This window comes from Lepus europaeus, chromosome X, assembly GCF_033115175.1.
Source record: "Lepus europaeus isolate LE1 chromosome X, mLepTim1.pri, whole genome shotgun sequence".
NCBI classification, from domain to species: domain Eukaryota; kingdom Metazoa; phylum Chordata; class Mammalia; order Lagomorpha; family Leporidae; genus Lepus; species Lepus europaeus.
Window position 1 is genome coordinate 81283626 of NC_084850.1, and position 14908 is coordinate 81298533.

The 14908-nt window shown below is 40.1% G+C and overlaps 1 protein-coding gene across 2 annotated transcripts in view; it reads left to right on the forward strand.

Moving 5' to 3' along the window:
• ABCB7 (ATP binding cassette subfamily B member 7) overlaps positions 1 to 14908 on the forward strand; it is a 112670-nt gene that overhangs the window by 74689 nt on the left and 23073 nt on the right. The gene's annotated exons all lie outside the window — the stretch shown is intronic.

Here is a 14908-nt window from a genome sequence, read left to right on the forward strand (position 1 = left end):
GGATTAAAACTTTGTTTTAGAATCCAGATCTTACCACTGTTTCTTCCATTTATCATGTATAGCCTCTTTTCTTTACCCATTCATTTCCCTGCCCTAAAAATACTTATTGAAAACTCATCACATAAAGTACTATTCTTGGCACTGCAGGGTATTCAGATATGATTAAAGCAAATTTCGTCCCTCAAATCATACAGAATAAGGCAAGTTTTATTTTTTATTTATTTATTTATTTTTGACAGAGTGGACAGTGAGAGAGAGAGACAGAGAGAAAGGTCTTCCTTTTCCGTTGGGTCACCCCCCAATGGTCACTGCGGCCAGCGTGTTGCGGCTGGTGCACCGTGCTGATCAGAAGCCAGGAGCCAGGTGCTTTTCCTGGTCTCCCATGCGGGTACAGGGCCCAAGGACTTGGGCCATCCTTCACTGCATTCCCGGGCCACAGCAGAGAGCTGGCCTGGAAGAGGGGCAACCGGGACAGAATCCGGCACCCCAACCGGGACTAGAACCCGGTGTGCCGGCGCCGCAGACAGGGGATTAGCCTGTTGAGCCACGGCACTGGCCGCAAGTTTTATTTTACTGCTATAATGCAAGGTAGGTCATAAATGATTTAAAGAAGTACAGGGGTCTTTGTACTTTTTGCTTGTTGAACTTGTTTATTTAGTGAAGCATATAAACCTAAAAATGTTGTCACATGGCTGGCATTGTGGCATAGTGGGTAAAGCCATCACCTGTGATGCTGGCATCTCATATGGGTGCCTGTTTATGTCCCGGCTGCTCCACATCTGATCCAGCTCCCTGCAAATGGCCTGGGAAAGCAGTGAAAGATGGCTCAAGTATTTGGACCCCTGGCACCCATGTGGGAGACCCAGATGAAGCTCCTGGCTCCAGGCTTTGACCTGGCTCAGCCCCGTCTATTGCAGCCTTCTGGAGAGTGAACCAACAGACAAAAGATCGATCTCTCTCTCTCTCTCTGTAGCTCTGACTTTCAAATAAATAAATATTTTTTTAAATGTCACAAAAATTGAAAAGGGAGAGAGAGGGAGGGAAGTATCATTATATTCTTAGAACTGTATAAACTGTATGAAATCTGTTCTCTTTATATTAATTTAAAAAATGTAAATAAAAAAGGAAGTACCAGTCAAGTGTTGTGGGGGTTTTAGAGGAATGATGTGAACCATGATAGGAAGTCAGGAAAGATTTCATAGAGAAGATAACATGGATAGGCCGTGACTGATGGGTAGGTATAGGCATTATGTGAATGGAGAGCTAGATAAAGCATGTAGTGTGTGTAAGAAGTGAGTAGCCCACCTTTGCTCCAATGAGAGGAAAATATTTCAGAGGGGTTAGAAGTAAACTTAGAAAGAGTTCATAATGTGGAATACCTTAATTGTAAAACAAAAATTTATTTCATTATATAGGAAATAGGAACTTTTGTTTTTGAGTAGAGGACTGATAAGGTTAGAATGTGCTTTAGGAAATTAATCTTGCCCCATTGACCAAGATGGATCAAAGTGGTGAGAGTAGAGGTACCATTCATTTCTTGCATTCATTCAGCTGATGTTTATTAACTAGTTAGGAAGCTATAATCCAGGTGAGAAATAGTTTGTACTAGAGTGATGATAAAAAAGGTAAAATGAAGATATGTTAAAAAAAGATATTGTGTGATGGGGGATGTAGAGTCAAGAAGACTTAACAACCAGTTGGATAGTAGAAGTAAAAAATGATAGACTTCAAAGATAATGCCAAGATGACAGAATGCTAGTGGCTTTCACATAAGTAGTTAGTAAGTCAAGAAGTCTTGTTTGGAAAGGTGAAGATCTTGATTTTGGACCTGTTTAAGGTGCTTGTGAAACACCCAGATAAAGCTATTCATTTGGTAATACAAAATGCAGTGTAAGCTCAGGAAGGAGCCCACAGCTAGAGAAATTAAGAGGTGATTGCTGGAACAATGCAAATTGGTGATTTCACCCAGGAAAAGAACAGAAATAGAAGACTAAGGACAGAGCCTTTGGTTAATATGTTCTTGTATGGAAGTAAGCAGTAGAAGAAACTGGGAAGGAATGATTGAAGAAGTGGATAAAATCAAAATAATTTACAATGAGACTTTTTTAAAATTTATTTTGTGGGAGGTGGGTGGGCGAAGAGAGCAGACATACTCATCTGCTGGTTTATTCCCTATATACCTGCAATGACTATGACTTGGCCTGACCAAATTCAAGAGCTGGGTACTCAGTCCATGTGTTCCACCTGGATGGTAGAAACCCAATTACTGGAACCATCACCACTGCGTCTCAGCTTTTTCATTAGCAGGAAGCTGGTGTCAGGAGATAAAGCCAAGTATCGAATGCATGCATTCCCATGTGGGTGCAGGTATCTTAACCACTAGGCCAAATGCCTGTCTCAGATTCTATTTTCTTATCTCCCTTCTCATCTGTGGACTCTGAGTTACTCTCCTGCTGAATCTGACTGCCTGGGAACAGGTTCAAGTACTTGCTCACATCAGGATGCTGAGCAACAGATCAAGAATCTGTATTTCATTTGTTTAAGTTGAACAGAGATCCGATTTTGGTAGCTAATGTTTAAATTTTGGTACCTAATATTGAAATTTTTAAATCTCTTGTTCATTTTAGCATAGTACTAAAATGTACTTTTACATATAAACTACATGAGGAAAAAGATGATTCTGACCTCTTATGCAAAGCAAGCTTAGCAAATTGGCCTTTATTCCTTTCTTATTGTTCATAAGTACCTTGCTGACAAGATACAGGCTGATTGTTTTCTGGACATTCTTTTGTGTGTTTAGAAAATGTTCTTTTTTTTTTTTTTTTTTTTTTTTTGACAGGCAGAATTAGACAGAGAGACATAGAGAAAGGTCTTCCTTTTTCCATTGGTTCACCCCCTAATGGCCGCTGTGGCCAGCGCACAGCGCTGATCTGAAGCCAGGAGCCAGATGCTTCTCCTGGTCTCCCATGAGGGTGCAGGGCCCAAGCACTTGGACCATCCTCCACTGCGCTCCTGGGCCACAGCAGAGAGCTGGCCTGGAAGAGGGGTAACCGGGACAGAATCCGGCACCCCAACCGGGACTAGAACCTGGGGTGCTGGCACCGCAGGCAGAGGATTAGCCTATTGAGCTGCGGCGCTGGCCAGAAAATGCTCTTTAAATTTTTTCATTGCCATGTAAAAATTGTACATATTTATGGGGTATTGTGATGTTTCAATATATGTACACATTGTGTAATGTTCAAATCAGGGTAACCCTATCAACTCAAATATTTATCATTTCTTTGAGTTTTTTGAGATGAACTTTTTTTTTTAATTAAAGAGAATGGGTTAGAACATGACTAATTAAGCTACCCAAAGTGAGGCATCTTAAGTAGTGACATTTCTATTAGCATTTATTTTTAGACTGAGCTTCAGTCCTTCAAAATACGGATTTCTGTTGCTTGGTGACAGCATCAGGTCAATATCAGAGTATGCAATCTTAGATCTAAGCTTACTTCTTTAAGGACTGAAATATTTTTAGAAGGCTAATATTTGGTTCTTCAGTCAACACATGCAAAGTACACAAACTCATGTAAACTCATTGCAAGTAAACAGAAATGAATCTAGAAAACCCTCAAAAAGTATGTTTGACTCCTTTTGAATCAGGAAAAGAAAGAAATTTTCAGATATTATGATGAGTCTGTGTTAGTACTTTCAAAGCATCTAGAAGACTAATTGCAATTTATTGGACAGAAACTAGACCATACAATGTCTAGGCTGGCAGAGCATAATAGTAGCATATAAGCATTCTGAATACCATTTTTCCAGCTTCTGAACTGTGTAAACTGTCTTCAGTTTAAAATTGTTCATTCTTCCAAATCTTCAGAAACAGTATTGAGCAGTATTGCGGGTGCATTTTATAATTGGTGTGCAAAACGATGGATTATTATCCCCTTTCGTCCCTTCACTTCCTGTTTTTTCTTAACCTGATTACACACTTTGATGTCTAAACACTGTAGACTAGTCTAGATCCTTTCACACTCTCCTCTTCCCTACCTCCTCTACGTATTCTAGAAATTTTAGTGTAGAGTTCATGAACCCTCTTAGCTCTAAATGCCATCCAGCTTCCTCTGCAGCCATAGTGGTATCACGACTAGGCCTGAGGGATAGGGAAGGAAGGAAAAAAAATGTAAGCCATTTTGATTTGGAGGATCTTAAAGTTAACATTGTCTCCAACAAATAGTTTTTAAAGATTTATTTATTTATTTGAAAGTCAGAGTTACACAGAGAGAGGAGAGGCAGAGAGAGAGAGAGAAGTCTTCCATCTGATGGTTCACTCCCCAGATTACCACAACGGCCAGAGCTGCACGGATCCGAAGCCAGGAGCCAGGAGCTTCTTCCAGGTCTCCCACACAGGTTCAGGGACCCAAGGACCTGGGCCATCTTCTATGCTTTACCAGGCCATAGCAGAGAGCTGGATCAAAGACAAACTGTATCCTGTACAGATGATTTGAGGCAGAGATGGTTGCTATTCTAGTTGTAGCAATTCAACATTAATATGTTGGAGTTCTATATGAGATAGAATTTAGGGATTCTGCCATCAGAGAGAAAGAGAACAGTATTTGTCTTCATCCCTTAAATTCCTACAAATCATATACGATGTCTTTTTTTCTATGCTATGCTATATATATTATATATGTATGTATATATACATAGTATACATGTATGTATGTATATACAAATCATATACAGTGTCTTTTTTTCTATGCTATGCTATATATATTATATATGTATGTATATATACATAGTATACATGTATGTATATGTGTATATGTATATATCATAGTAATGTCACATCATCAGGAATCTTGGAATTTTCAGATCCCAAATTTTTTTTAATTTTCAACATTTCTATTAGTATTTTACATACAGTCATGGTAGGATTTTAGGAAAGCATTAAAAGATATTTACTGAAATCATTTGATTTTATAAAATTGACGTTAACCTTTAGTATTTCAAAAAAGGCTTATTTGTATTCTCCAGCCACTACCATCTTGGAAACTACTTAGCTACCAGAGATATTTTAGTACAAAGGAAATTAAAGTATCAAGCACAAAAAGGACTCAATAATCTGTTAGAAATCAACAGAAGCTATCTCTATAATTATAAAATAATTTCAAGGGAAGTGTGATTTATAAAAATAAAGTCAATCCCCCTTTTATTCAGGATGCATATATTATATAAAGTAAGGGGTAATATATGTATTAAGCAAACATTTCTTGTGTGACTGCTAGGTACAAGGTACTGTGCTAGGCACCTGGGAATACAAAAATGAATAAAACGTGAGCCTTGAATTTCTGAAGTTGCAGTGTAGTCGAGGAGAAAAACATAAAAATAATGGTAAAATATCTATGATATAATATAAACACCCAAAAAGAACGGCAAATTAAACTCTATAGGAGGGACTGGTGCTGTGGCATAATGGGCTAAGCTTCTGCCTGTGATGCTAGCATCCTATGTGGGCTCTGGTTCTAGTCCTGGCTGCTCCCCTTCCCATCCAGCCCTCTGCTGTGGCCTGGGAAAGCAGTGGAGGATGGTCCATGTGCTTGGCTCCTGGCACCTGTGTGGGAGACCTGGAAGAAGCTCCTGTCTCCTGGCTTCAGATCAGCTCAGCTCCAGCCATTGCAGCCATTTGGGGAGTGAACCAGTGGATGCAAGACCTTTCTGTCTCTCCATTTCTCTGTCTGTAACTTTACCTCTCAGATACATAAATAAGATCTTAAAAAAAAAAACCAAACTATTGGAGTGCCAGCTATTGGGCATTTAGGGAAGGCTTCATGAAAGAGCTAGCATTTCCTAATAATGATGCTGACATTTATAACTTCAAAAAGTTCATGTATTTCATACTTACATTTGATTTTTTAAAATTTTTCTGAAAAACACTTTTTAAAATGAAGCAATGTTTCTTGAGCCTTTAATTAAGTTAAAAGATATGATTTATACCTTGGAGTATTTTTCAATTAAAAGAAATTTATACTCATTAAATAAAAGATTTCTTTGGAAAAAAATTTATTTTAGGGTAGGGTGTTGTAGCGCAGTGGCTTTAGCTGCCACTTGATACACCTGCATCCCATATTGGAATGCTGATTTGAGTCCCAGCTATTCTGCTTCCCATCCAACTCTCTGCTAATGCACCTGGGAAAGCAGTGGATGATGGCTTAAGTACTTGAATTCCTGCCACTCATGGGAGATTCAGATGGAATGCCTGGCTCCTGGCCTTGGCCTGTCCCAGCTCTGGCTGTTGTGGGTATTTTGGAGAATGAACCAGTAGATGGAAGAGCTCTTGGTCTCATTCCTGCTCTTGCTCCTTATCATTCTGATTTTCAAGTAAATAAATTTTTTTAAGATATATTACAGAGAAGTGTTAGGTTTGTAGAAAATTGAGCAGTAAGTACAGAGTTCTTATATCTCCCTTTTCTTTACATATACAGTTTCTTCTGTTAACATTGTATTAGTGTGATAAATTTGTTAATAATTGATGAAATAATTATGAAAAGAAGATGCATGAATAGGAATAGATGGTTGTCCTAGTAGTTAAAAATGCCGGTTAAGACATCCACATCCTAGGGGTCGGTGCTGTGGCATAGCAGGTAGAGCTGCCACCTGCAGTGCCAGCATCCCGTATGGGTGCTGGTTCAAGTCCCAGCTGCTCCACTTCTGATCCAGCTCTCTGCTATAGCGTGGGATAGCAGTAGAAGATGGCCCAGGTGCTTGGGCTACTGCACTCACATGGGAGTCCTGGAAGAAGCTCCTGGCTCCGGATCAGCCCAGCTCTAGCCCTTGCAGCCATCTGTGGAGTGAACCAGCAGATGGAAGACCTTTCTTTCTGTCTCTCTTCTCTTTCTCTCTCGCTCTGCCTGCCTCTGCCTCTGCCTTTCTGTAACTCTGCTTTTCAAATAAATAATAATAAATAAATATTTAGAAAAAAAAAAGACCCACATTCTGTACTGGAAAATCAAGGTTTGAGCTCCAGCTCTGGCTCCTGATTTCATCTTCCTGTTAATGTAGACACTGGGAGACATGCCAGTGGCTCAAGTAGTTGGGTTCCTGCCACAACTTGGGAGGCCTGGATTGCATTCCCAGCTCCGTACTTCAGTCCTGGCCCTGCCCCAACTTTTGCAGGCATTTGGGAAGTAAACCAGTGGATGAGAGCTCTCTCATGTCTACTGTCTCTGTTGCTCAAATAAAAATTTTTTAAAAATTTAAATGTAATTAATATTTAGTTTTTTTATTACTGACTAAGTCCATAATTTACATTAGGGTTCATACTTTGTATTGTACAGTTATGGATTTTTGGAAATATGTAATGTTATGTATCTACTATTATAGTTTACCCTAAAAATCCCATGATCTATCTGTTTTCAACCCTACTTCATTTCTCCCAAATTCCTGACAAACTCTGATCATTTATTGCCTTTAGTTTGTTTTTGAAATAATATAGTATGTATATTTCAGGTTCCTTGATGTTTTTCTGTGATATGGTAGCTCATTGCTTTTTATCCCTGAATAATATTCCATTGCGAGGATGTACTGTATTGTATTTATCCATTTATCTTAAAGGGCTTCGTGGTTGTTTCCAGATTTTGGCAGTTATTAATAAAACTGCAGTAAACATTCATGTACAGGTTTTTTTATGGACATAATTGTCAACTCACTTGGATAAATACCAAGGAGTGCAATTGCTGAATCATATATCTAGTTTGGTAAGAAACTGATAAACCATTTTCCATAGTGATGTTCATCACCAGAGATGATTGAAGAGTTCCTGTTGCTCCACATTCTTTTTTTTTTTTTGACAAGCAGAGTGGACAGTGAGAGAGAGAGAGACAGAGAGAAAGGTCTTCCTTTGCCGTTGGTTCACCCTCCAATGGCCGCCGTGGCCGGCACGCTGCGGCCGGCGCGCTGCGCTGATCCAAAGCCAGGAGCCAGGTGCTTCTCCTGGTCTCCCATGGGGTGCAGGGCCCAAGCACTTGGGCCATCCTCCACTGCACTCCCTGGCCACAGCAGAGAGCTGGCCTGGAAGAGGGGCAACCGGGACAGAATCCGGTGCCCCGACCGGGACTAGAACCTGGTGTGCCGGCGCCGCAAGGCGGAGGATTAGTCTAGTGAGCCGTGGCGCCGGCTTGCTCTACATTCTTACCACCTTTCAGTGTTATCAGTGTTTTAGATTTTAGCCATTCTAATATTCAGGTAGTGGCAACTTCATTTTTCTAATTTGTATTGTCTAAAAACTTGTGATGTGCATTTTCTCAAATACTTACTTTGTAAGTATGAGATAAGTGTGAGATGACTGTGTAGGTCCCTGGGATTGATTTTTTTTCCTTGGGATGTTTGTTTTATTGTGTTGAGTTTTAAAGTTAATTTTAGGTTTTGAACAACAACTTTTTATCATATGTGTCTTTGGTAAATATTTCCTCCCATTTGGTGACTTATCTGTCTATAATATTTCTTTATTTGAAAGAGTAACAGAGAGGGAGAGAGAAATCTTCCATCCCCTGGTTCACTTCCCAAATGCCTACAACAGCCAGGGTTGGCCCAACTGAAGCCAATAGCCAGGAACTGCATCTGGATTTCCCATACAGATGGCAGGGACCCAAGCACTTGGGCCATCATCTGCTGTCTTCCAGGAAGCTGAATCAGAAGCAGAATTGGGACTTGATCCAAGACACTCTGATAGGGGATGAAAACATCCCAAGTGGTAGCCAAACCTGCTGCACCACAATGCCCATCCCCTTATCTAACTTTTTTTAAAAGTTATTCTTTTAAAAAAAAGATTTCTTTTTATTTGAAAGGCAGAGTTACAGATAGAGGAGAGGCAGAGAAAGAGATCTTCCACCCACTGGGTCACTACTCAAATGACTGCAACAGCCAGGGCTGAGCCATAACGAAGCCAGGAGCCAGGAGCTTCTTCCAGGTCTCCCAGGTGAATGCAGGAGCCCAAGAACTTGGACCATCCTCTGTTGCTTTCCGAGGTACATTAGCAGGGAGCTGGATCAGAAGTGGGGCAGCTGGGACTCAAGCCGGTAAATTATTATTTATTTTATTTGAAAGGCAGAGAGAAATATTTTATCTGCTGGTTATGTCCTCAAATATCTGCAATAGCCAAGACTGGGAGCCAGGAACTCAATCTAAGTCTCCCATATGAGTGGCAGGGACTCAGGTACTTGAACCATTACCTGTTCCCTCCCAGCATGTGTATTTTTTTTTTTGACAGGCAGAATTAGACAGTGAGAGAGAGAGAGAGAAAGGTCTTCCTTTTTCCGTTGGTTCACCCCCCAAGTGGCCACTATGGCCAGCACGTTGCAGCCGGCGCGCTGCGCCGATCCGAAGCCAGGAGCCAGGTGCTTCCTCCTGGTCTCCCATGCGGGTGCAGGGCCCAAGGACCTGGGCCATCCTCCACTGCCTTCCCGGGCCACAGCAGAGATCTGGACTGGAAGAGGGGCAACCGGGACAGAAACCGGCACCCCAACCGGGACTAGAACCCGGGGTGCTGGCACTGCAGGCAGAGGATTAGCCTAGTGAGCTGTGGCGCTGGCCTCCAGCATGTGTATTAACAGGAAGCTGGTTGAAGCAGAGCTGGGACTCCAATGCAAGGACTCCATTATGGAATATGGGCACCCCAAGTGATAACTTCACCACTGTACTAAACACCTGCCCCCTATGTGGCATCTGAACTGTTAAGTCCAGTGCTCACCCTGCAGCTTCTCTCTGATGTCTTTTGCAGCAGGAAATTTTAATGTTAGCAAAATCTACCTTCAATTATTGATTTTTTTGACAGGCAGAGTGGACAGTGAGAGAGAGAGACAGAGAGAAAGGTCTTCCTTTGCCGTTGGTTCACCCTCCAGTGGCTGCTGCAGCCGGCGCGCTGCAGCCGGCACACCGCGCTGATCCGAAGGCAGGAGCCAGGTGCTTCTCCTGGTCTCCCATGGGGTGCAGGGCCCAAGCACTTGGGCCATCCTCCACTGCACTCCCGGGCCATAGCAGAGAGCTGGCCTGGAAGAGGGGCAACCGGGACAGAATGCGGTGCCCCGACCGAGACTAGAACCTGGTGTGCCGGCGCCGCAAGGCGGAGGATTAGCCTAGTGAGCCGCAGCGCTGTCCCAATTATTGATTTTAGAGCTTTCTTCTTTTCTAATATATACATTAAATGCTTTAAGTTTCCCTCTAAGCAATACTTTCATTACAACCCATAAATGATGAGTTAATTTTTTATCTAATTAGTAAAAATATTTTATAATTTCTCTTGAGACTTCTTTGACCCATATGTCATTTAGAAGTATGTCATTTAATCTTTGGGGTTCACTATCTTTCTATCTATTTTTCTTTTATTGATTTCTAATTTAATTCTATTGTTTTCTGAGAGCAGATGAGGATATTTCAAAGTTTGCAGAAAATATAAAGTTATAAGCTAATCAAAATTTTTAAGATGATTTATTTATTTGAAAGGCAGAGTTACAGAGAAGCAGAGAGAGAGAGAGAGGTCTTCCATCCGCTGGTTCATTCCCCAAATGGCCACATCAGAAGCCAGGAGCCTGGAGCTTCTTCCGGGTCTCCCATGTGGGTACAGGTGCCCAAAGACTTGGGCCATCCTCCGGGGATTTCCCAAGCACATTAGCAGAGAGCTGGATCAGAAGCGGAGCAGCCAGTACTCGAACTGGCGCCCATATGGAATCTGACATGGAACCATATAGACGGACGCAAGGCACCATAAACATACACAGGAATACAAGTTTAAAAATTGTGAAAACTAAATGAGTTCTGTAGTCTAGTTAACAGCGATATGCCAGTGTTAACTTCTTGGTTTTGATATTGAACTATAGCTGTGTAAGATATTATGAGATGCTAGGTAAATGGTACACATATCTCTTTGTGCTACTTTTGCAATTTCCTGTAAATCTTTATTTCAGAATAAAAAAGATTTTTAAAAGATTCTTATTTATCTGGGATGGTTTAAGTCTAGTTCTGCTGAAGGTGGGCTATTGAGGAAAACCAGTATTTGCCACTTCTCACCCCCAAAATATCACAAAGCCAGTGAGACTCACACTAATAAAAATATTTACACATAATATCATGTTTTCTGTCTCTCGAGTGTATTTCTATCCTTTTAAAATTACTTTTGTAAGAAAACTGACAGTATACAATTATTATTAGAGGTAGTGTCAAGATCGTAGCACTATGTTAACCGTACATTTCCTGCCAATAACAACAAAGGATAGATGATTTCCACATGTCCTATACACTTACATGGAGATTCCCAAATTAGACCCAATCCTAATAAACTCAAGTAAAAACGCATGACTCTATTAGCGATATGGTAGTTTCAGTCATCACTTACTATAGTTGTGGCAAAAACATAATAGGCTGTGGGTTACGAGAATTGCATGCTAGCTGTAACTATCACTTTTTCTCCTACTCAGTTAAGTGTGTTAGAATGCAAGTGAGGAAATGTGGCCTTATTATATGGAAAACCTTGAATTTGCTCAAATTCATTTAAATTACTTCTGACATACTTTACAGCTGGAGCTGGTTTAAGCTGTATATTTGAGAGCATCCATTTTAGGGTACACAAGAAGTAAAGTATATGGTCTCTGTCTTATAAGCTGGTAATTTGGCTATGGTATACGAGAAAAAATTCTGACTTTAAGTGTCAGAATTTTAATCTCAGTTCTACTGCTTACCCAATAAGTCATTGAATCTCATTGAACCTGGGTTTCCTCAACTTTAGGGATAATAGATTTTTTATAGTTATTTTTTCAACTCTTGTGAAAGTTACCTAATACCATACCTGACTCGTATAGTTATTGTCCACTAAATGTTTGTTTTGCCACGAAAAGTCTGTACTAAAGCAATAAATCCATGTACATATTAATATACATGGAAGCAAAGTAAATGAGAAATATATCATAAAAGTGATAAATATTGAGGTATAGTTTATCAAATACAAGGAGTTGGAAAATGGAGAGGGCCAAATTGGCTGCAAGTTTCAGAGAAGGCATTATACGAGAAATGGGATTCAATTGGGCTTTGAAGATTGAAGAGGTAGAGACTATTCAAAAAGAAGCACAGGCCCAAGGTTATGTGATTGGAACAAATCATATTTGGGACCTGCCATATATTCTATTAAATTATATTTTGGAAGTTAGAAACTTTACATTTGTAAACAATTTATCTCAAAATGTTCCATTTTTAAGTGTATTCCTGCTGTGTACTTTTTCTTTTTTTAAACTTTTATTTAATAAATATAAATTTCCAAAGTACAGTTTATGGATTACAATGGCTTTTTACCCCCCATAACTTCCCTCCCACCCACAACCTCCCATCTCCCGCTCCCTCTCCCATTCTATTCGCATCAAGATTCATTTTCAGTTATCTTTATATACAGAAGATCAACTTAGTATATACTCAGCAAAGATTTCAACAGTTTGCACCCAAACAGAAACACAAAGTGTAAAATACTGTTTGAGTACTTTTATAGTATTAATTCACATTGTGCAACACATTAAGGACAGAGATCCTACATGAGGAGTAAGTGCACAGTGACTCCTGTTGTTGACTTAACAAATTGACACTCTTGTTTATGGCATCAGTAATTACCGGAGGCTCTTGTCATTTGTTGCCAAGGCTATGGAAGCCTTTTGAGTTCGCCAACTCTGATCTTATTTAGACAAGGTCATAGTAAAAATGGAAGTTCTCTCCTCCCTTCAGAGAAAGGTACCTCCTTCTTTGATGGCCCCATTCTTTCCACTGGGATCTCATTGCAGAGATCTTTCATTTAGATTTTGCCTTGTTTTTTTTTTTGTTTGTTTGTTTGTTTTGCCAGAGTGTCTTGGCTTTCCATGCCTAAAATACTCTCATGGGCTCTTCAGCCATATCCGAATGCCTTAAGGGCTAATTCTGAGGCCAGAGTGCTGTTTAGGACATCTGCCATTCTATGATTCTGCTGTGTATCCCGCTTCCCATGTTGGATCATTCTCTCCTTATTTCTATCAGATAGTATTAACAGACACTAGTCTTGTTTATGTGATCTCTTTGACTCTTAGACCTATCAGTATGATCAATTGTGAACTGAAGTTGATCACTTGGACTAGTGAGATGGCTGTGCATTTTGACAATATTGTTGCCTATTAAATCACTGGCATGGTTGCCAAGATTCCTATATACTTTACCTTGAAATCTTGATTAGTAAGATTGAAATAGTTTCTATCAGTTATAGCTGAACTTAAACTTGTTAGCAATAAATTCTTACGTTTAACAAATATGGGTGGAATAATAATAGGACGTTAACAAGAACTGGGATTTCAGTGTTTTTATGAAGGTTTATAGAATTGTTTTCCCTTGTTATTGATGTGTATCAATTTAATTCTTTTTAAAATTTATTTATTGGGGCTGGCGCTGTGACTCACTTGGTTAATCCTTCGCCTGCGGCACCAGCATCCCATATGGGCGCCAGGTTCTAGTCCAGGTTGCTCCTCTTCCAGTCCAGCTCTCTGCTGTGGCCCAGGAAGACAGTGGAGGATGGCCCAAGTGCTTGAGTCCCTGCACCCGCGTGGGAGACCAGGAGGAAGCACCTGGCTCTTGGCTTCGGATTGGCATAGCTCCGGCCATGGCGGCCATTTTCGGGGTGAACCAATGGAAGGAAGACCTTTCTCTCTGTCTTTCCCTCTCACTGTTTAGCTCTATCTGTCAAAAAAAAAATGTATTCATTTATTTGAAAGGCAGAGTTACAGAGAGGCAGAGAGATATCTTCCATCCCCTGGTTCAGTCTTCCAAATGGCTGCAATGGCTGGAGCTGAGCCAATCCAAAGCCAAGAGTCAGGAGTTTTTCCAGGTCTCCCATGCAGGTACAGGGGCCCAAGCACTTGGGCCATCTTCTGCTCTTTTCCCAGGTCATAGCAGAGAGCTGGATCGGAAGTGGAGCAGCCAAGTCTTGAACTGGCACCCATATGGTATGCCAGCACTGCAGGCGGCAGCTTTTCCCCGCTACACCACAGTGCTGGCCCCTATCAATTTAATTATTTAAAGAAAACTTTGGCAATCTAACAAACTTACTCTTCTCAAATGATAGTTGATTTTTTTATACTGTAACTGTAGAAATGTGAAACATGAATGGCTGAATATTTGCATTGAATATATAAAAGCATTGTACTCTTAAAAATTGTCTCTTAAAAATTTCTTCTGGTGTATTACGGGGAAATAGGTTGGTTATTGAAAGCTTAGTTTGATATTCAGTCGATTTTGTTTTGTATGGTAGTAGAGCAAAGATCTTTTTATGGAGCAAATAGATCTGTTGGTGTCTTTTTTATTTTTTTTTTTAGTAGTGAATCAGCCACAGATATTTGTAATTTAACTGCTTTTGAGATCACTTTTGATATATAATTTCAGTTTTAACCATTATTATGGTGAATAAATCATCTTAAAAATATTTATTAAATACGTACTGCATCTAAAGCATTGTACTCAGCATGAGTGAGACAAAAAGAGAAATGTGATATAGAAGCGCAAGGATCTGGTTGCAAGGGAAAACATGTACACAAATAACTATATGAGAAAGCCAAGTTGCTGCTGTTTATGCCATTAGCTTTGTAGGATTTCAGATAACAGAATATTTTTGAGTGACTGATCAAGGTTGATTATATGGAAGATGGAACATTTGACTAATTCACATAGCTTGTATATGAATATTAACATGGCATTGTGATGTAGGAGTCCTGAAATGACAGCTCTCCTAATGCCAAAGATTTTGTCTTTATAAATTGAGGAAGTCACTTCAGTACTAGTAAATGATTAATATCTGAACATTACCATGAGTGCTAATTTGTGGTAAATATTTGTACTTTTATAAACTAATGTTTTTCCTATGATAGGTAAT